Source organism: Mustela lutreola, chromosome 6 (assembly GCF_030435805.1).
Source record: "Mustela lutreola isolate mMusLut2 chromosome 6, mMusLut2.pri, whole genome shotgun sequence".
NCBI classification, from domain to species: Eukaryota; Metazoa; Chordata; class Mammalia; order Carnivora; family Mustelidae; genus Mustela; species Mustela lutreola.
The window spans coordinates 74503659-74527824 of NC_081295.1; positions in this window are offsets into that span (position 1 = coordinate 74503659).

Sequence of the window (24166 nt, forward strand, 5' to 3'; positions counted from 1 at the left end):
ACACAACAAAATTCAATAATCCGTATTGTACAACACAATTGATCAAACATACCTAATGTATGTTTGATCATACATATTAAGACATGTATAGAACATCCACCCAACAGTGGCAGAGTAAACATTTCTCTCAAGCACACATGGGACATTTTCCAAGATAGATCACATATTAGATCACAAAATAAGTCTTAATAAATTTTAAAAGATTGAAATCATACCAAGTTCCTTTTCCAACACAATGGAATAAAACTAAAAGTCAACAATAAAAGGAAATTGGAAAATTCACATATATGCAAAATTAATATTCCTAAAAAGTCAATATATTTTTAATTTTAGTTTTAGAGAGACTTGAGAGTAAAAGAAGGCAATATTCAAAGACTTAATTACAGAATTTTTTGAATTTTTTGAATTTCAGAATTTCTGAATTCTTCAATTTAGAATTGAAGAATAACATTTTCTCAGAATAAAAAAATAAAGTGATTCTCATGTATAATAAAAATAAACCCAAACTATATCAGCTATCTTAAGTTAAATTATACTACAGTAATAAATTACTAAATAATCTTAGTATTTTGCTAAAACAACAGTATAGTTTTTACTCATGTTATTTATCCATTATAAGCTTACTATGCCTCAGGTTCATGCATGCACTCCCAAATTCTAATAATTAATGGGCATCTCTTCTCTGGGACACTGTGGGTCTCTTTGCAAAGGATAAAGAGAATGATATTGAAACATAAATGGCTCTTAAAGCTTCCACTAAGCTATTATACATGTCACTTCTGTACCTATTTCACTGGTTGCAACAAGTCACATGGCTAATATTGACACCAATGGAAAAAAACTGTGTAATCTTCCCACATTAATATTATCTAGCATATTCTCACATAGATTGTATTAATTAGTATCTAATTGATAAACAGAAACCACTCTAAATATTTCAAGTAGCAGTATATAATATAGAGAATTATTCACAGTGTTTTAGAAGGGCTAGAACAGCAAAAGGGAAAGTAGTGTTATATAAGTGTTGCTCTCTCTGTGGCTGTTGGAAAAGCTAACAACACAACAGTATTGCAGGAATCCAATAGTTTACACTCTTATGGGCACTGAAATACCTGGGAGCCATAGTCCCACTGTTGCTGCTCTATCCATGCTACCATTGTGGCCTGCTACTCCTACCACTAGAGATTACCTATTGAAGCTGCTAGACAGCAGAACCAGAAGTCTGAGGTGCTGACATTGATGGAACATCGTTGCTGCCACTGCCAGGAGCAGAAACAGAAGGGAAATCAAAGACAAGGTGGATATCATAAAAGCAACCAGAGAGAAAAGACACACAAGGGACAATTAGATGAAACAAGATTGTTGAGAACCACAATGGAAGCTAGAGACAATGCAATAACATCTTTAAAGTGCCAAGGAAATATAAATGTTAACTTAGAATTCTATATGGCTAAACTCATTCAAATGCAAAGCTTAAATAATATATTATCAGAAAAACAGAGACTAAGTTAAATTTCAAAGGCCTCACTGAAAGAACCACTACAGAATGAAATTTGGTAAGAAGTAAAATCAGAAGGAAGTCTACAAAAGCAATTTGAAAAATATCAGCAAATCTAAACATGATCTAAACATGATTTAATGGTAGATGCAACAATAAAATTCACTATGGCTATGTTAAAACAAACTGGAACTAAAATATAAGACAGCATATTCAGGAGATGGGAAGGAATGATGAGGATAATTGAGACTAAAGCATATTAAATTTATAGTATATATAGAAGGATACAGATATCAATTATTTTGTAACCAATAGTTAAACTAGTTTTTAAAATATTAAGAATAACAACTGAAGAACTAAAACTAAATGTACAGTTAACATACAGTTTCAAAATCAACAGAGGAACGGGGTACCTGAGTGGCTCATTGGGGCAAAGCCTCTGCCTTCGGCTCAGGTCATGATCCCAGGGTCCTGGGATGGAGCATCCGGCTCTCTGCCTAGCAGGGAGACTGCTTCCCTTCCTCTATCTGCCTGCCTCTCTGCCTACTTGTGATCTCTCTCTCTGTGTGTCAAATAAATAAGAATTTTTTTTTTAAAAATTAACAGAAGAAGAAAAGTAGATGGGATTACCATCGAATAGAAATTAGGACAGCAGGAAAAAAGATATAAGTTTAGTTGTGTTTGGCTGTTTATAACCCACAACAATAGCTTAAAACAGATTATTTTTCTCACATAACAAGAAAACAAGAGGTAGGTAGCTGCTAAGTTCTGTTCTAAGGCTAACAATGTCTTTGTTGTTCCTTTGGTTACGAGATAACTGCTATAGCTGCAATCAGCACATCCACTTTCTGGAAGGGAAAAAGAGAAAGGAAAAGGTATGACACCATGCAGAGAACCAAAAGTTCCACAGCAGTCTTCCCTTTATATATCTTTAGCCAAACTGTGTCACATGCATTTGCTGTCTTTAGATAGAACTTATTTTAAGTGTTTTTCCTTTCTTTTTTAAAAAGTGATACCACATTTTTTTAATGATACCAAAACAAAATCAAACCCAGCAAATGACTGAAGAGTTTAAAAAAGGAGATTGTAAAGCAATCTCACTTATAAACAGAACTGTGTCACAATGTAGAAATAAATCAAACTCTATCAGTAATCACAATAAATATAAATGGATTAAATTCAGCAGTTAGATTAAAGTTTTAAAAATATCCAGCTAAATTTTCCTTAATACAAAGTAACATACTAACTAGCAAAGCCCCATTAATATAAAATACAAAAGACCTCAAAGCAAAAATAGTCATGAGATAAAGAGATTTACTGAATATTTACAAAATTAACGAAACCAATTACTGATAAAGCTCCCATAAACTTTCAAAATTATCCCCAAATGAAGAAAATTAAACTTGCCAAAATTACAAGGAAAAATTTTAAAATCTACAATGACAGGGAAAATGTTAACACACATCTTCGAAAGTAATAAAAAATCAGATAAAATATTAGTAAACAATATATAAATCACAAGTTTGGCAAAAGTATTTAAGTTCCTGAAGTCTCACCTTTTTCATCTGGGCAGTGAAGACAGTAATGCCACCTATCTCAAAAGACTTTCCCAAAGCTGAAAAGAATTGAGAGGTAAATTGCTGAGTACAACGTTTGCTCATCAGACAGACTCAGTAGAGAAACCCAGCAGAAGCTACTATTGGAATAGTGCTATTAGTGGAATTAGCAAGAGTTGTAGAAGTGGTAACAGTGGTTATGGGGACATCATCTCTTCTCACATTTTTCCAGATTCTCATAAAAATTACAAAAACTAAGAGATGGTAGAATTAGTAAATTTCAACAGCCTATTTTTCTATTTGCATTAGATAGATAACCATTAAAATGTAATCAGCATTAAGTTTGTATGCACAAATTTGACCTCCTAACCTTTCCTTATAAATATATTTGTGAGAAAAATTACATGTAATTATCTTTTTAAAAATATTAACATGGTAACTATAGATTTTTAAAGGAATACAAAAATAAATGTAACATTGAAAATATTTCCATGTTCCCCTAACTTTCCCCTAACTATAAAAAATAAAGTATTTGCATGAAATGAAAATTTACAGAAATTTCACATTCTGATTTAATATTCACTATCATATTCCTTGAGGATTCTAGCATCCCATATGCAAGTTTTCTTTCTACCATGATTGCTGCTACTTACTATCCTTGGTAAATCCAGCATTCATAGGAAGGAGCCATTTAATTAAATTATCTCTTGCTCATCTAAATTCCATTGTCATTTTTCTTCACCTGTTTTATCACCTATTGACAAATGCCTACTCTTTCCCTATTTTACTTACCCAAAGGAACTTGCTGCCTTGTCTTTTTATTCTGACTTCAAAATGTTTCCATACCCATTCTTCTTTCAATTCTCAGGAAAAGAGCTGGCAACTCCTCTGCAGAGAGAAACCAAGTCTTAGTATTACATAGAATTATGTAACCCAATCTTAATGATCACTGTTCCCAGTGTAGTTATAAATAGAAGTTCTCAGTTCATAAAGTTGAGGCTTATGATTTGTCCTTGAGCAAATAATTTTACCTCTCTTGTCAGTTTTCTTCTTTTATAATATTACTTATCTCCTTTATAATCCTACTTATTTCTCTTATGTTTATCTTCTTTCATAAAAAATTTCCTCACCACTTTTGCCCTCAAGATCTTCCCTCTTTTTGAACTACAGTGTATATTGACTGTACTTCACCTTTGCTTTCAACTACATATTGCTTTTAATATTATTCATATCAGGATATGTTCTAGGTTCATCAAAAGAGGTTAAGCTTTTTTTCTCTCATATATGCTGTTGGCAACAAACAGATGAAGTTCTAAGTCTTGGTTCCGGAGGCCAAACTTAGTAATTTAAAGTTTAAAAGTCTTAGTCAAAGATCTGTATAAATTAAATAGCATGCCAAGTGCAAGGAAAACTTGAGTCACAGCATATCTAAGTGTAAGAGTGAATGTTGTCATAGCATACATAAGTAATCACATTCAATAATCTTTTATTTTATTTTAATTTAAAACATATTTTTGTTCATTTGGGGGGAAAAAAGTCAAAACAAACTACTGAGAACACCAGTGAATTTAAAATTAACTTATAAGTAATGAGTGCTGTGAAAATCCAGCAATAGGAAGGCCACATTTCCCAATCTCTTTTTGACTTTGTATGGGATCTCGTCTTGAGAGATTTATGAGTCATCTACAAGCAAAGATTGTTAGTTTATAAAACCAAAGCAGTAGGAGCCTCTGGAGGTCAGAACAACTTGTGGTAGAATGCCTTTAGGACTAAGAAACTTGGAAATAAAAATATAAATAATATAACTGAAATTAAGAACATATTTTATGTATTAAACAGAAGTTAGATAAAACCCAAAAGGATTCTTGAACTAGTACATCGATCTGAAGAAAATATCAGAAATACAGTTTAGAGAAACAAATATGGAAGATATAATAGGGAGATGAAGAGATATGACATTAGAATGAGAAGATCCAACATACATCTAGTTAGAATTCATAATGAAACCAAAAATTCAAGAAAACTGATGAATATCAAACAGAATAAATTACAAGATAGTCAATCTCAACTTTTAAAAATCTATCTGTGCAAAAAAAAAAAAAAATCTACCTGTGCTCTGTGTGCAAGTAACATTTCTGAACTAAGAATACAACAAGATAGAAAGAGAATAATAAAGGAAGAAGACATATCAAGCAAATACTAACCAAACAAAACTAATGGAGCTTTGTTAGCATTTTTTTTTAAACTTGAAATATAAATCATTACTAGAGGAGTTCCTGGGTGGCTCAGTTGTCAAACATCTGCCTTTGGCTCAGGTGATGATCCTAGGATCTTGGGATAGAGCACTTCATTGGGCTCCCTACTCAACAGGGGGCCTGCTTCTCCCTCTCCCACTCGCCCTGCTTGTATTCCCTCTCTCACTGTGTCTCTCTCTGTCAAATAAATAAAATAAAATCTTTAAAATATCAATACTAGAGATAAATAGGGTTAGCACATAATGATAAAGATTTCAATTATAAGTTGAAGAATTTATGACAATTGTATACCTTTATATGCTTAAATAATATAGTCTTAAGCAAAATGGATTTTTCAGAATAAGGAAAATATATAAGTTCATGTCATATTGAAGATTTTAACATATATTTTTTAGTAAATAACTGGAAAAACAGACAAAAAGTCATTAAAGAAACAGAAGATTTAAATAACATGATTAGTAAACTTGATCCACTGGGATTATATTTAAAATACTATACCCAACCACAGTAGATTTCATAGTTTTTTCACGCACATATGAATACTAAAAATTGGGCACAAAACAGGCCACAAGTCCACTTTCAATTACTTTCAAAGGATAGGTACAATGCATACTGTAAAACATAGAATATCATATGTAATATAATGTATTCTTATACTATATACCTTATAATACACACTACTACAATATATATTATACTGTGTAATTAAGATAGAAAATGATAAGGTGATCACTAGGAAATCTTAAATTTGGAAATTGAGCAAAACATTTCTAAATAAGCATAAGGACAGAAAAAATTATAAATTGTCATGGAAATTTGAAAATATCTGAAGGTATTTTATTAATAAGTAAAATATTAAAAACACTATAAATTAAAAACATCTGGGTGCTGCTAAAGAAGTGCTTAGGACAAATATACATATAGCCATGTATCTAACAGAAAAGGATAAGGGCTGAAAATTAAGCATTCAAATAGAGAAGTTTAAAATAGAAAAATAATGAATAAAAAGCAGTAGGAGGAAGTAAGTAATAAAGATAAGAGAAGGTAGAAATTTAGGAGTCAAGATGGCAGAGAAGTAGCAGGCTGAGATGACATCAGGTAGCAGGAGATCAGCTAGATAGCTTATCTAATCATTGCAAACACCTACAAATCCAATGGGAAATCAAAGAGAAGAAGAGCAACAATTCTAGAAACAGAAAATCAATCACTTTCTGAAAGGTAGGACCTGTGGAGAAGTGAATCCAAAGTGACAGGAAGATAGACCGCAGGGGGAGGGGCTGCCTCCCGGCAAATAGCGGAGCAACACAGCACAAAATCAGGACTTTTAAAAGTCTGCTCCACTGAGGGACATCGCTCCAGAGGCTAAACCGGGGGGAAGCCCACGCGGGATCAGCGTAACCCCAGATCCCACAGGGTCACAGAAGGACTGGGGGTGTCTGAGTGTTGCAGAGCTCGCAGGTACTAGAGCGAGGAAACTGGATACAGCAACAAAACTGAGGAGTGAGCTCTCAGCTCGGGGTTACCTTGAACTGGTCACAGGCTGGGTGAGCTTGGAGCGTGGCCAGAGGCCAGGGAGATGGAGTGACTGAGCACTTTTCTCCAAGCATGCGGCTGGAGGCCAGGGAGACAGAAGTAACTGAGAGCTTTTCTCCAAGCGCTAGTGATTGAGAGCTTTTCTCCAAGCGTGACCAGAGCAAGGAGATGGAGGCGGTTGGGCACTTTTCTCTGAGGGCACATTGAGGAGCAGACCCCGAGCTCTCGGCTCCTCTGGGCCGGAGATTAGGAGGCTGCGATTTTCATTCCCATCTTCCGGAACTCTATGGAAAACGTTCAGGGAACAAAAGCTCCCGAAAGCAAACCTGAGCGGATTACTTAGCCCAACCCCTGGTAAAGGCAGTGCAGTTCTGCCTGAGGCAAAGACACTTGAGAATCACTACAACAGGCCCCTCCCCCAGAAGATCAACAAGAAACCCAGCCAAGACCAACTTCACTCACCAAGGAGAACAGAGGAATTCCAGAGGAGGAGAAAGCAAATCTTATCTGGACAAAATGACAAGGTGGAAAAACTCACCACCAAAAAAAAGAACAAGCAGCAGTACTGAAGACTGAGGACCTAATCAATATGGACATTGGTAATATGACAGATCTAGAGTTCAGAATGATAATTCTCAAGATTCTAGCTGGGCTCAAAAAAGGCATAGAAGATATTAGAGAAACCCTCTCTGAAGAGATAAAAGCCCTTTCTGGAGAAATAAAAGAATGAAAATCTAACCAAGTTGAAATTAAAGAAGCTATTAATGAGGTGCAATAAAAAATGGAAGCTCTTACTGCTAGGATAAATGAGGCAGAAGAAAGAATTAGTGACTTAGAAGACAAAATGACAGAGAATAAAGAAGCTGAGCAAAAGAGAGACAAACAAATACTGGACCACGAGGAGAGAATTTGAGAGATAAGTGATACCATAAGACAAAACAACATTAGAAAAATTGGGATTTCAGAAGAAGAAAGAGAGAGGGGAGCAGAAGGTATATTGGAGAGAATTATTATAGAGATTTTCCCTAATATGGCAAAGGGAACAAACATCAAAATCCAGGAAATGCAAAGAATGCCCCTCAAAATCAATAAAAATAGGTACACACCCTGTCACCTGATAGTAAAATTTACAACTCTTAGCGACAAAGAGAAAATCCTGCAAGCAGCCCGGGAAAAGAAGTCTGTAACATAAAAGGGTAAAAACATTAGATTGGCAGCAGACTTATCCACAGAGACTGGGCCGGCCAGAAAGAACTATATATTCACTATATAAAGAATATATTCAGAGCACTAAATGAGAAAAACATGCAGCCAAGAATACTATATCCAGCTAGGTTATCATCGAAAATAGAAGGAGAGATTAAAAGCTTCCAGGACAAACAAAAACTGAAAGAATTTGCAAACACCAAACCAGCTCTACAGGAAATATTGAAAGGGGTCCTCTAAGCAATGAGAGACTCTAAAAGTAGTAGATCAGAAAGGAACAGAGACAAAATACAGTAACAGTCACCACTCAGGTAATATAATGGCACTAAATTCATACCTCTCAATAGTTACTCTGAATGTTATGGGCTAAATGCCCCAATCAAAAGAAACAGGGTATCAGAATGGATGAAAAAACAAAACCCATCAATATGCTGTCTATAAGAAACTCATTTAGACCCAAAGACACCTCCAGATTTAAAGTGAGGGGGTGGAAAAGAATTTACCATGCTAATGGACATCAGAAGAAAGCAGGAGTGACAATCCTTATATCAGATCAATTAGATTTTAAGCCAAAGACTATAATAAGAGATGAGGAAGGACACTATATCATACTCAAAGGGTCTGCCCAACAAGAGGACCTAAGAATTTTAAAAATCTATGCCCTTAACATGGGAGCAGCCAACTATATAAACCAATTAATAACAAAATCAAATAAATACATCAACAATAATGCAATAATAGTAGGGGACTTTAACACTCCCCTCACTGAAATGGACAGATCATCCAAGCAAAAGATCAACAAGGAAATAAAGGCCTTAAACGACACACTGGACCAGATGGACATCACAGATATATTCAGAACAGTTCATCCCAAAGCAACAGAATACACATTCTTCTCTAGTGCACATGGAGCATTCTCCAGAATAGATCACATTCTGGGTCCTAAATCAGGTCTCAACTGGTATCAAAAGATTGGGATCATTCCATGCATATTTTCAGATCACAATGCTCTGAAGCTAGAACTCAGTCACAAGAGGAAATTTGGAAAGAACCCAAATACATGGAGACTAAAGAGCATCCTAAGAAGAATTGAAAATATTCACAGAAACAAATGATAATGAAAACACAATGGTTCAAAATCTGTGGGACACAACAAAGGCAGTCCTGAGAGAAAAATATATAGTGGTACAAGCGTTTCTCAAGAAACAAGAAAGATCTCAAGTACACAATCTAAAGCCACACCTAAAGGAGCTGGAGAAAGAACAACAAAGAAAGCCTAAACCCAGCAGGAAAAAAGAAATCATAAAAATCAGAGCAGAAATCAATGAAATAGAACCAAAAAAAAAAAAAAAAAAAAAAAGCCCACAAAAAACAATAGAACAAATCCACAAAACTAGAAGCTGGTTCTTTGAAAGAATTAATAAGATTGATAAACCCCTGGCCAGACTTATCAAAAAGAAAAGAGAAAGGACCCAAATAAATAAAATAATGAATGAAAGAGGAGATGTCACACCAACACCAAAGAAATACAAACAATTATAAGAACATACTATGAGCAACTCTATGAGCAAAATTGACAATCTGGAAGAAATGGATACATTTCTAGAGACATATAAACTACCACAACTGAACCAGGAAGAAATAGAAAACCTGAACAGACCCATAACCAGTAAGGAGCTTGAAACAGTCATCAAAAATCTCCAAACAATCAAAATCCCAGGGCCAGATAGCTTCCCAGGAGAATTCTACCAAACATTTAAAGAATAATTCATTCATTTTCTCCTGAAACTGTTCCAAAAAATAGAAATGAAAGGAAAACTTCCAAACTCATTTTATGAGGCCAGCATCACTTTGATCCCATCAAAAAAGAGAATTACAGACAAGTACCCCATCAAAAAAGAGAATTACAGACCAATATCCTTGATGAACACAGATGCAAAAATTCTCACCAAAATACTGGTCAATAGGATCCAATAGTACATTAAAAAGATTATTCACCACGACCAAGTGGGATTTATTCCAGGGCTGCAAGGTTAGTTCAACATCCACAAATCAATCAATGTGATACAATACATTAATAAAAGAAAGAACAAGAACCATACGATCCTCTCAATAGATGCTGAAAAAGCATTTGACAAAGTACAGCATCCCTTCCTGATTAATACTCTTCAAAGTGTAGGGATAGAGGGCACATACCTCAATATTATCAAAGCCATCTATGAAAAACCCACTGCAATTATCATTCTCAATGGAGAAAAACTGAAAGCTTTCCCACTTAGGTCAGGAACATGGCAGGGAATGTCCTTTATCACCACTGCTATACAACACAGTACTAGAAGTCCTAGCCTCAGCAATCAGACAACAAAAAGAAATTAAGGGCATCCAAATTGGCAAAGAAAAAATCAAACTATCACTCCTTGCGGATGATATGATACTATATGTGGAAAACCCAAATGGCTCCACTCCAAAAGTGCTAGAACATGTACAGGAATTCAGTAAAGTGTCAGGATATAAAGTCAATGCACAAAAATCAGTTGCATTTCTTTACACTAACAATAAGACAGAAGAAGGAGAAATTAAGAAGTCAATCCCATTTACAATTGCACCCAAAACCATAAGATACCTAGGAATAAACCTAACCAAAGAGGCAAAGAATCTATACTCAGCAAACTATAAAGTACTCGTGAAAGAATTTGAGGAAGACACAAAGAAATGGAAAAAAGTTCCATGCTCATGGATTGCAAGAACAAATATTGTGAAAATGTCTATTCTACCTAAAGCAATCTACACATTTAGTGTAATCCCTATCTAAATCCCATCCTTTTTTCCAAAGAAATAGAACAAATAACCCTAAAATTTATATGGATCCAGAAAAGACCTCGAATAGCCAAAGAAATATTGAAAAAGAAAGCCAAAGTTGCTGGCATCACAATTCCAGACTTCAAGCTCTATTACAAAGCTGTCATCATCAAGACAGTATGGTACTGGCACAAAAAACAGACACATAGATCAATGGAACAGAATAGAGAGCCCAGAATTAGACCCTCAACTCTGTGGTCAACTAATCTTCGACAAAGCAGGAAGGAATGTCCAATGGAAAAAAGACTGCCTCTTCAACAAATGGTGCTGGGAAAATTGGACTGCCACATGCAGAAAAATGAAATTGGACTATTTCCTTACACCACACATGAAAATAGACTCAAAATGGATGAAGGACCTCAATGTGCGAAAGGAATCCATCAAAATCCTTGAGGAGAACACAGGCAGCAACCTCTTTGACCTCAACCATAGCAACTTCTTTCTAGGAACATCTCCAAAGGCAAGGGAAGCAAGGGCAAAAATGAACTATTGGGATTTCATTAAGATCAAAAGCTTTTGCACAGCAAAGGAAACAGTTAACAAAACCAAAAGACAACTGACAGAATGGGAGAAGATATTTGCAAATGGCATATCAGATAAAGGGCTAGTATCCAAAATCTATAAAGACCTTAGCAAACTCAACACCCAAAGAACAAATAATCCAATCAAGAAATGGGCAGAGGACATGAACAGACATTTCTGCAAAGAAGACATCCAGATGGCCAACAGACGCATGACAAAATGCTCCATATCACTCGGCATCAGGGAAATACAAATCAAAACCACAATTAGATACCACCTCACACCAGTCAGAATGGCTAAAATCAACAAGTCAAGAAATGACAGATTCTGGCGAGGATGCAGAGAGAGAGGAACCCTCCTACACTCTTGGTGGGAATGCAAGCTGGTACAACCACTCTGGAAAACAGTGTGGAGATTCCTCAAAAAACTTAAAATAGAGCTACCATATGACCCAGCAATCACACACTATTTATCCTAAAGATACAAATGTGGTGCTCCGAAGGGGCACGTGCATCCGGATGTTTATAGCAGCAGTGTCCAAAATAGCCAAACTATGGAAAGAACCTAAATGTCCATCAACAGGTGAATGGATATATATACAATGAAATACTATGCAGCCATCAAAAGAAATGAAATCTTTTCATTTGTGACGATGTGGATGGAGCTAGAGGGTATTATGCTGAGCTAAATAAGTCAATCAGAGAAAGACAACTATCATATGATCTCCCTGATATGAGGAAGTGGAGATGCAATGTGGGGGTTTTGGGGGGTAGGAAAAGCAAAAATGAAAGAAGATGGGATCAGGAGGGAGACAAACCATAAAAGACTCATCTCAAAAAACAGACTGAGGGTTGCTGGGGGGAGGGTGGATGGGAGAGGGTGGTGGGGATATGGGCCTTGGGGAGGGTGTGTGCTATGATGGGTGCTGTGAAATGTGTAAACCTGGCGAATCACAGACCTGTACCCCTGGGGCTAAAAATACATTACATGTTTATTAAAAATTTAAAAAAATAAAAAGAGAACAATTTAAAGATAAAAAAAGATAAAAGAAGGTATTAATAAAACATAAAAATAAAACCATAATTTTTTCCCTGGCAAAATTAATAAAACTCTGGGGAAACCAATCAAGGAAAATAAAAAGGGTACACACATGCATGCACACACACACACACACACACACACACAATACTGGATATAAAAAATGAGAAATAGTAACTACAGCTGAGAAACAGGTAATAGAATACTATAAACAGATTATGGCAGTAAATTTGGAAACTTGGACAAAAGGCTCAAATTCCTAGAAAAACATAATTTATCAAATTGACTCAAGTAGAAGTAGAAAACACAAACAATTGTTAAGCACTGAAGTAAATGAATCTAGAAATTCTTCCTCTAAGATTTCTTTCCCATAAAATGTTCTGGTAGAGAAGGGCTAAGAACATTTTCTGCAGAGATGGTATGTAAAAAAAATTATAAAAATTTTGCACCTGTATGAGAATTATTTTAAAAAACAAAAAGTTGAGAGCAACCTAAATGCTTAATGACAGGGCAACAATTAAGAAATTCCAGATTGTTTCCCTCAATAGAATATTAATAGCTTTTTAAAAATTTTTAATTTTTCTTTCTTTGTTACATTGCATTTTCTGGTAATCCTCAAATTCTAACAAAGTTTTATTACCTGTTAATTGCCTGGAATTAGTTCTTACTTGGGAAATTTAGCATGTGTGCATTCTTGAGTTATGGCAGTCAGGATAGAACTAATGTATGCTGGAAATGCTGTTTATAAAGTGGTAAGGGAGAGCAGCAGTAGAGCAGCAACCTATGGTGATATTGCAGTAAGGTGACAACACATGACTATTCCCCAAGGATCTGAAAAATACTTGTGGAATGAAGCCTGTTAAAAGTCTTCCTGCTAATCAAATAACCTGAGATACTGGGCTATTAATATTTGGGTATTAATGTTAGAATCTGGAAATATCTCCTTTAAATATGAAAAATGCTTGGAACTTAGTGTTGAATGAAAAATTAATCCGATACTAGTAAGGATCATATATGTTTTTATATTGATCTGATACCATGATCATATGGTGTTTTTACAGCCTATATATATATATATATATATATATATATATATATATATATTTTATTGGAAGGAAATCCATCAACATGTTGACAATAGTTGCATATGTGTGGTCAGAATGATATACTTCCACTCTCCTTTTTTTTTTTTTTTTCATTTTCCATGTTTTCAAAATGAGCACATAGAATGATACTAATTAGAAAAACTTCAAAATGAGTCAGTTGCTCGAAGTGGGCAAAAGAGAGAAGGGAAAAACCCTTACACGACAGGCACCCTTCCCAAAAGTGCATGCTACACTCCAGAGCCCTTTACCTTTGACCTAAACAAATAAACAAAAACTTCATTTGTGCTGAACCAGATCTATTTCTAACTTAGTCTGAAGCATGGTGCATGCTGCTGGCTGTTTGCTTTTTTAATGGATTTTCTGAAATAACCACAAAAATATGTAGTGCAAACATTATTTTTTCAGAACCCATCATTCATAAGATAACCATAATGAATTCCTCTGTAAAACACTCTCAAAGAACATTAAATTTTCATTCTGAAGTGAAATAGAAGCCTGCATTACATCAGCCTGGCATTTTTCTGACTTGCATGCTGGTGGTTGCCAGCAGCTTTCTTATTCTGGTCTCTAAATTCAGGACTGAATGCAGACCACAGAGAAGTACAGAGAGCAAAAGATGGTGGCAAAAGAAAACTTGACTTTGTTGGCAAACAATAGAACAGAGAGAACCCTCATCCTCACCACTCCCATATCATGACCAAGCAACACGACTCCGCCTTTAGAGCATTGGATAGAATTGTTAACAATGGCAATATTGACATGGCTTAGCATTTCCCACAGAAGTATCTGGCAAAGTTAAGATATTGGCTATTATTGTCTATTTAAGCCACCAAGCCTTTGATTTTTCAAGCTAATGTTATGCAGTAGAGAGGAACTGGTCTACAGGATACTTAATCAAAAACAGCAGCTACTGAAATACTGACCTTAAAACACCCCTGGTAACATCATCTCTCTTGCTCCCATTCCGTCTGTAGGTTCCTGTTAAGAACTCTAAAGTCTTTGTTCAGTTGCCTCAGAGGAAAAACACCGATGGTTCTATACGATGTAAACCATTGCATAGTTTTACACAAATGTACCATTTTCTCTCCATCCAGAGAACAGTTCCACAGACTTTCTTATAATGGGATAGTCTGTAGATTTTCAGAAAGTTTTATTCACTTAAGCCCGGAACAGCCTCTAAAAAACACATAGATATCTTTAGTGTTTAAGCTTGTGAAGAAAAAAAATCCTTAAATTTGAAGTATACAACTTTTAGATGTTTTAAAATCAACTGAAGTTTAAAATAAGCTATCAAAGTGTTATTACTACTGGAAATCACATTAATGAGTAGATAAGAATATATCAAGCTCTACATTTAAATGGGTGTATCTAAGTTGAGCTCCTTCTAAAAATATTTTTGCTTAGCGATTTTTTTTTTTTTTTTTTTTTTTTTTTTAGTGAGAGAGGGCACACACACAAGTGGGGGTGGGTGTCGAGGGAAGGAGAGAGAGAGGGAGAATCTTAAACAGGCTCCACACCCAGTGCAGAGCCCGGAAAGGGGCTGGATCTCATGACCCAGAGATTATCACCTGAGCCAAAGTCAAGAATTGGATGCTTAACCTACTAACGCATGCAGGTGCCCATTTAGCAAAATCTTTTTTCACTGAACAATAGAAGGGTAGTTATTTCCTATATAAACTACAAATATTTAAAAATCACAACAGTCTGATATGCATAATCTTTCACCTTCTGTGATCCCACAATCACAAAGGATCAATCAATTCTATGTGGTCATAGTCAAAGAGGCTATTAGAATCAGAGTGTTGATCACCAATTATTAGTCATATAATTCTCCAGCCATTTATTTCTATTACTTCTAATTTCAGGGAGTACATATTGTACTCCCTAAATTTAGGAACTACAATTTGGTAAAATACTAAAAAATCATGGTTTTAGAATTAGTGCTTTTCTTTTCTAACTCTCCCCAGCCCCCTACCTCTTCTTGTTTAAACAGGAGGGAGAAAACATTTTACTCTACTACTGAGTACTTTGTTGCCTGAAGTACCTGAAGTAAAAAAGCTCTAAATGCTTCATGTCTGGTTCTGAGTAGAAACATTTTCATACCCAGACTTAACAGTTAACAGATTGCCTGGTAGTGCAATCACCCTTTTGCTTGCAGAAAACCAAAGGTCTCAAATGACATCAATGACACTGTAAATCTACACAGCTATTCATTTCATATTGACTTTCAGTGTTCTTAACCTCATCAGAAAGTCTGATAATCCTCAAATAATTTTGTTGGCTTCTTACACTGTTGCCTGGTAATGAAAACAGAGCCTTCCTTCCATCCCTCAGCCTTCACATCACCCTTGGGGAACACACACACACACACACACGCACACACACACACGCACACACACATTCATACACGTACTAGATATTTTAATATGACTCAGTGTTTATTTGAGGGCTTCAATTAGCTTATTTGGATCAAATCAAATCAGATAATCTCTTTGGGTCCTTTCACTTTGGGTTTTATAACCTAACTTAACAAATCACATATTTTCTTTAAGTCTTTTTTGGTATGAAAAGAAAACAATATGGGAAAAGTTGAATTGTTAATATCATTAATCTATAGCTAACTCAGCTTGCTGTCTTATGCAATACTATGAGAAACAGCTGGGCCCCACTAACCAGAAAGCGCTTTTATGGTTTCTCTTAAGGGCCATTAAATCAATGTGATGAGAGCACAGCTGGACTGGATCCTGAAAAATTTATCAGATCCCACACAAGACATAAAGGAAGCACATAGTGCTATTGCAGACTCGGCACCAAACTCTTGCTTAGACTGCAGGTGGAGTTTAACAGAATAAGCAAACTCCCCTATTGAGTCCTTGAAAATCTGATTTTTCCCTGTACCTCTCCCCTCTGTGTGGGTGTCTTCTTAAAATACCAGCTACTCATGCAAGTATTAAACAGAGTTTTCTGGCTGGATTTATTGGCATGACTAGGACATACAAGGACCTGCTTGGCTGTCCCAATATAGCTTTCAACACCAAGAGCCATGTTTTTTGCTTAATAAATTTTAGCACATGGTGGGTCCAAAACTACAGCTCTTATGAAAATTTAGAGAGCACAGTGACTAAATAAAGTCTTCCATTAAAGGGCCAGTGCACAAGTAACAATATCTACCTTTTTAAACTGAAGCAAGAATAGGACAACTGCCAAGAATATACATCAGGTTTTTTTTTTCTTTTCTTATTTTAACTCAATATTCGCTTATGTTTTATGGATAGTGAATGAAATTAAAGTTCATTATTTAAATGGTATGGAAAGATTTTGTAATAAACTAACAAGCACATTGTGAGACAGTGATAGAAATTAAAAATAGAAACTAGACCTCCCCAAGCCTTTGAATATTAAGCAAAATGCCTAGGGTTCTAATCCTATGGTCTCTGTGAAAGATAGGAGCATTATATAGCATAACTTTAAATCTAAGTTGCCAATTTTGTCACACTGCCAATTTTGTAAACTTAAGAAATTTATTTAAGCTTTGGGACCTCAGTTTCCTCACCTGTAAAAGGAAAATAACAAAAGAGTCTCCCTATTATCAGTAATAAATAGAAAATATCATATAATGTGTGTGGAATATCTAGTTCAGTGACTGACATATTATTAGTGCCCGTTATATCTTCTTCTGTCTTTCTCCTTTCTTCCTCCTCCTCCATCATCATCACCAGTTTTTACTGTGAATTTCCTGGCTGTAGAGAAAGTGTCTTATTTACTTGTTTAATGGCTGAAAGCATTATTTAGGCAAACCATAGATTACTTGTGTTGTTCTGCTGGATCAAAATGTCCCAAAAATCAACATCAAATATCATCCCTACTAGGCAGTTGGAGAATTTTCCATGCTACAGAACTGAGAAGTTCCTTTTAAAATCCACGGTGCTCAAAATATAAATTATTATGCTATAACATAGAGTGATTTTTACATACATCATGGATACCTATAAGAACACATTTTTGTTTTATTTTTTAAAAGATTTTAAAATTTATTTATATATAGAAAGAGAGTGTGTGAATGGGGGGAGGGGTAGAATGGGAGAGAGAAAGAATCTTTTTTTTATTTTTTAAATTTTATGTATTATTTTATTTATTTCTTATATATATTTATTATATTATACTATATATATTACTTATTTATTTTTTAAATTTATTATTTTCTTGTTTCAGGGGTTCATGCCTGTGAATCATCAGGCTTACACATTTCACAGCACTCACCATAGCACATACCCTCCCCAATGTCCATAACCCAGCCACCCCATCCCTACCCCCAACCCCCAACAACCCTGTTTGTTTCATGTGATTAAGAGTTTCTTATGGTTTATCTCCCCCACAATCCCATCTTGTTTCATTTTTAGCTTCCCTACCCCCACATCCCCCTGCCCTGCCTCTCAAATTCTTCATATCAGAGAGATCATATGAGAAGGCACCAGCTTTCTGATCAAATTATTCATGAAGGTTGCCTCATATTTGGAATTCTCAGTCGTGGAGGCAACGTATTCCTATAAATTTTATTCCTATAAAATAAAAATATATGTTTATAAAAAATAAAAAATTATATTAAAAAAATTAAAAATAAAAAAATAAAATTCTTAAATTTTAATCTGTTGAATTTTAGTTTTATGTCATCTGCAGGTGAAAATCTCCTAAATAAAACCCTCTTCTAATGCTCTCTTTCCCTAAATGAAGAAAATTTGATTCAGAACACTTTAGGATCTGTTGCTAAAGGTTCAGTGCCATGACTTAACATTGTTTTGTTGAGCGCCTACAATGTGCTAGATTCTGTAGCTGGTTCTGTTTTTTTGTTTGTTTGTTTTGTTTTGTTTTTTAATTAAAATATAATGTATCATTTGCCCCAGGAGTTCAGGTTTGTGCATCATCAGGCTTACACATTTCACAGCACTCACCATAGCACATACCCTCCCCAATGTCCATAACCCAGCCCCCCATCCCTACCCCCATCTCATAGAAACCCTCAATTTTTTGTGTGAGATTAATAGTCTTTTATGGTTTATCTCCCTCCTGATCCCATTTTGTTTTATTTTTTCCTTCCCTACCCCCCACAACTCCCTGCCCTGCCTCTCAAATTCCCCATATCAGAGAGATCATATAATAATTGTCTTTCTCTGATTGACTTATTTAGCTCAGCATAATACCCTCTAGTTCCATCCACTTCACTGCAAATGGCAAGATTTTGTTTCTTTTATTTGCTGCATAGTATTTCATTGTATATATATACCACGTCTTCTTTATCCATTCATCTTTGATGGACATCTAAATTCTTTCCATAGTTTGGCTATTGTGGATGCTGCTGCTATAAACATTCGGATGCACATGCCCCTTTGGATCACTACATTTGTATCTTTAGGATAAATACCCAGTAGTGCAATTGCTGGATGGTAGGGTAGCTCTATTTTCAACTTTTTGAGGAACCTCCATACTATTTCCCAGAGTGCCTGCACCAGCTTGCATTCCCACCAACAGTGCAAAAGTGTTCCCCTTCAGGGAGAAAGAATCTTTTTTTTTTTTTAATTATTTTTATTAACATATAATGTATTGATGTATTATTTGCCCCAGTGATAGAGGTCTATGAATCATTAGGCTTACACATTTCACAGCACTCACCATAGCACATACCCTCTCCAGTGTCCATAACCCCACCACCCTATCCCTATCCCCCACCCTCTAGCAACCCTCAGTTTGTTTTGTGAAATTAAGAGTCTCTTATGGTTTCTCCCTCTGGATCCCTCTTGTTTCATTTTTTTCCCTTCTTAACCCCCACGACCTGCTGCCCTGCCTCTCAAATTCCTCATATGAGAGAGATCATATGATAATTGTCTTTCTCTGATTGACTTATTTCAGCCAGCATAATACCCTCTAATTCCATCCACATCATTGCAAATGGCAAGATTTCATTCCTTTTAATGGCTGCATAGTATTTCATTGTGTATATGTGTGTGTGTGTATATATATATATATATATATATATATATATATATATATATACTACATCTTTTTTTGTCCATTCATCTGTTTATGGACATCTAGGTTCTTTTCACAGTTTGGCTATTGTGGACATTGCTGCTGTAAACATTCGGGTACAGATGCCCCTTCAGATCACTACATTTATATCTTTAGGGTAAATACCCTGTAGTGCTATTGCTGGGTCATAGGGTAGCTCTATTTTCAAGTTTTGAGGAACCTCCATGCTGTTTTCCAGAGTGGCAGCACCAGCTTGCATTCCCACCAACAGCGTAGAAGGGTTCTCCTTTCTCTGCATCCCCACCAACATCTGTCATTTCCTGGGTTATTAATTTCAGCCATCTCATTGTGGTTTTGATAGGGAGAAGGAATATTAAGCAGACTTCACACTGAGCACGGAGACTGACACTGGTCTCAATCTCATGATCCTGAGATGATGACCTGAGCTGAAATCAAGAGTTGGGCGCTTAACAGACTAAGCCACCCACGCACTCCTATAAGAACACATTAAGCAAATGATCAGCTATTAAAGCTATATTATGACATGATTAAATCAACTATTTTTTTTAACTCAACAATTCTTTTTTTTTTTTTTTAAGATTTTATTTATTTGACAGAGAAAGAGACAGCGAGAGAGGGAGTACAAGCAGGGCGAGTGGAAGAAGGAGAAGTAGGCTTCCCGTGGAGCAGAGAGCCTGATGAATGGCTTGATCTCAGGACCCTGGAATCATGGCCTGAGCAGAAGACAGCCACTTAATGACTGAGCCGCCCAGGCGCCCCTAAATCAACTATTCTTATGTAACATAGCCATGCCATACTCATATCTACATAGTTTGAGGAAGATCATTTATAATGAGGTCACTTATAATCAAAACAGAAATATCACATAAGAAATAAAATAAGAGGGGCACCTGGGTGGCTCAGTGAATTAAAGCCTCTGCCTTCGGCTCAGGACATGATCCCAGGGTCCTGGGACTGAGCTCCACATCGGACTCTCTGCTCAGCGGGGAGCCTGCTTCCTCCTCTCTCTCTCTGCCCACTTGTGATCTCTGTCTGTCAAATAAATAAATAAAATCTTTAAAAAAAGAAATAAAATAAGAAATAGCAGCTAAAAATTAACAAGAAAAAACAAGGCGGACAAATAAGCTTAGTAAGATTTTCTTCCAGAAAAGTCTAATGATATTTTGCCTATTATGGGCAGTTTAAGAAAACAAATTTGTTTCTTCTTTTTTTCTCTCCTTATATTAAGATCAAAAGTATACTCCTACTTCCTTTCCTCTCTTAGTTATTTTAAGCTTAGCCAGATATAATAAGGGCACCCTCAAGCAATAACAATGAACAAACTTAAATTTCAGAGGTTTACATTTTTTATCCAAGTTGAATTTTTTTTCAGTAACTTCCAGAAAGCTCAAGTTAAAACTACTTACATTGAACTTTCCTGCCTTCTTTTAAAGCACTCTTCCCCACCCCCAACACACAAACATATCAAATGACAGCTAGAAAACTAGAGGTAACATACATATCTTGTGACCTTATTACCTCTACAAATGAAGGTCCAGCAATCACAATGTTCTTGTGTATAACATGAAATTTCTTTTATTTATAGTATAGTTTTGAATCATACAAACCCTGGTTTTAACCATCTGAGTACTAATCATTCATGTATGATTTATGTTTATAACATAGTTTACCCCATTTAAGTTTGGCACAAAATGAAGGATAAGACCAAGGCCTGTTTCCAATTCCAATCTAGTTAGTTTCTCAGAGCATTCTGATTTGGGGTCCTCCTATGATTTTCTCATTTCATGCTGCAGCATTGTATGTGAATTCTGTATTCTATTGCCGTCATAGCTCAACAGCTAAAGAACAGCTGAGGAGAAAAGAAGGAAGTAATTGAGTTATGTAGGAATTAAAATCATTAAGTAAAATTTTATCTGAATTTTCTCAAATTGATCACCCTACTTTGAAAGGGCTCCCTCAGTATTTTGATGGGGGTAATAACTAATCGCCTGAGTCAGACACAAATAGTATTATGAATGATCAGTATATTGTCTTCTTTTTCACTTGCTAATCTACCAAAAATCCCCATCAAGCCCATGTTTGGACAATTTTGTAGATTTTTCATTATAATAAAATTCACATTAGCAGTAGAACATTTTAAAAAGCAGTGAGTGGTACCATTCATCTCTTTCTGTAGGTATAAGATATCTGAAAGAAATGTTCCTTGCACTTAGTTAAGGAATGTGGAACTAGAGAATGGGAAAAAATGTTGGGCTTCTGAATTAACAACAGGTGAGACAGTAAAGGGTTCTCACCTCCAACTTCTTTGTGGTTTTAATCTTGAAGATTTTTTTTTTAAGATTTATTTATTTATTTATTTATTTGACAGAGAGAAAGTGAGCTCACACAAAAGCAGGGATCAGCAGAGGGAGAAGCAGGCTCCCCACCAAGCAGGGAGCCTGACATGAGGCTTGATCCCAGGACCCCAGTATCATGACATGAGCTGAAGGCAGACGCTTAATCTACTGAGTCACCCAGGCACCCCTAAACTTAAAGAATTTTTTAGATGAGTGAAGAGGAGTAAAAGTAATGGTGAGGGGACACCTGGGTGGCTTAGCTGGTTAAGCGGCTGCCTTCGGCTCGGGTCATGATTCCAGGGTCCTGGGATCGAGCCCCACATCAGGCCCCCTACTCAGCGTAGAGGGTGCTTCTCTCTCTCTCTCTCCCTCTGCATATTTCTCTGCTTACTTGTGCTCTCTCTCTGTCAAATGAACAAATGAAATCTTTAAAAATAAATAAATAAATAAAAAGTAATGGTGAGGCCCTACATGGGCCTCCTATGAAACTACACAAGCTTCCAGACCCCTTGCCTGAGCCATGGAAGCTTCACTGTGTTTCTAGTAAGCCAGTACTACAGCAGGTTCTGCACTATGTTTCATATCTTTTTCTCTTCACTTCACCAAATATTGGTGTTTTCTTCTGGAATGCTTATATTCCCCTCCTCTGGAATAGTCTCCAGCAATGCAGCTGTACCAAGTGCTCAAAATTTTCATCAATCTTCATTTGAGATCCCTAATTGAATACTTCTGCCAACAAGCTTGGAGATGTCCAAGATATCTTCTGGCCTGCAAGACCACCCACTGACTCCAGGCAGATGCAGACCCTCCTCAGAGCCATGGCTGAAGGAATACAGGCTGTATTCTGTCCTCATTGTCATCCTCAGCCCAGGGACCTTGGATAGAGAACAAGCTCCACAGGAGAGTGCAGAGGCCCTACATCCAAGACGTAATTTAAATCCTGTCCATTAGAAAACAATACCACAGGGCTTCTATGGACCATGCTTTCTCAGATGAATGTTATAATCACTGTCAGTCCATCACGTGGCAAAATACAGTGAACTTATCCTGCATAACTATCCAGAGCATCAGATAGAATGTTCTCCAGAAACAACCACCCCATTTGCTTCCCAGTATATAGATTGGCTCTAGTTCCCACAGAGAACAAAAGGTAAGTCTATAATGATGGAAGATAGAGAGGAAGGAAGCTTCAAACAAAGAACCAAAAAATTTCCTTTGTAGGCATTTTGTATTATTCATCTAAGTTTCATAAATTCTTCAAATGTTGAGAATTAGTTTTTTTGGATATAACCACCAACTAAGGAACAAGATGGTGGCACTAAGAATCTCATGTGTTAGCCTGGAGTTGCTTAGATGCCAAGACGAGTAGTTATCAATAACTCTCCTCTCTTTCTTGGTAGTGAAACTAATCACTTCAGAGATGAGAATTTGGGAGATTGGGCATAAACATGTACCGTGTCTCCAGAATTCCCTGTCACTTTTTGAAAAGTGTTGGTGAAACAGGTATGAGTGGGAATATCAAAGCATAATACCTCATGGAAGATCTGTTCCCCAAACTACCCTAAAGCTAATCTTGGCACAAATATGGATAGTAGAACACTGGAAGGAGATTTCATGAGTACAGAAGAGAAACTGATGTCAATTCCATGAGAATTGTGTCTTCTGACGCAAAGCAAGGTAAGAAACTTTACCTAAATCTTCAAGAAGACTACATTCTAAACCTGTGAAGAATCTAAGAAGTTAAAAGGTCAATACCTGAGCAGACTAATTATTGACATCTGGCAGAGGGCAGGGGGAGAGAGGAACGTAGTGAGGGAGAGAGGGAAAGAGAGAAACAGTGAGAGAAAGGAAGAGAGAAATGTGCAGCAAGTTGTTTTGATTCAATACTTGGGTCTCTTTCAATGTTGCTGCTGCTGACAATAATTGATGACTCCTTTCATGGATACTTGTAAATAAGCAAAATAACCAAATAAACTTAATTTTTTTTCTTTGGCTATTATAATTACTGTTCTTTTGAGTGGCTTGGGAAAAGAGCTCATCTTGGTAGTGACAGCCGTTCATTTTGTGCCTTTGTATCCATGTAACATTTTAACTAGATGACCAGTTTGGGGTTCTTTTAAGTGTGAATGAGGTGAAATACAAACAAAATGCAGGCCTGTAAATTACCTAAATCTGATAATACTTTCTTACTTACAAATAGATAGTATGGGTA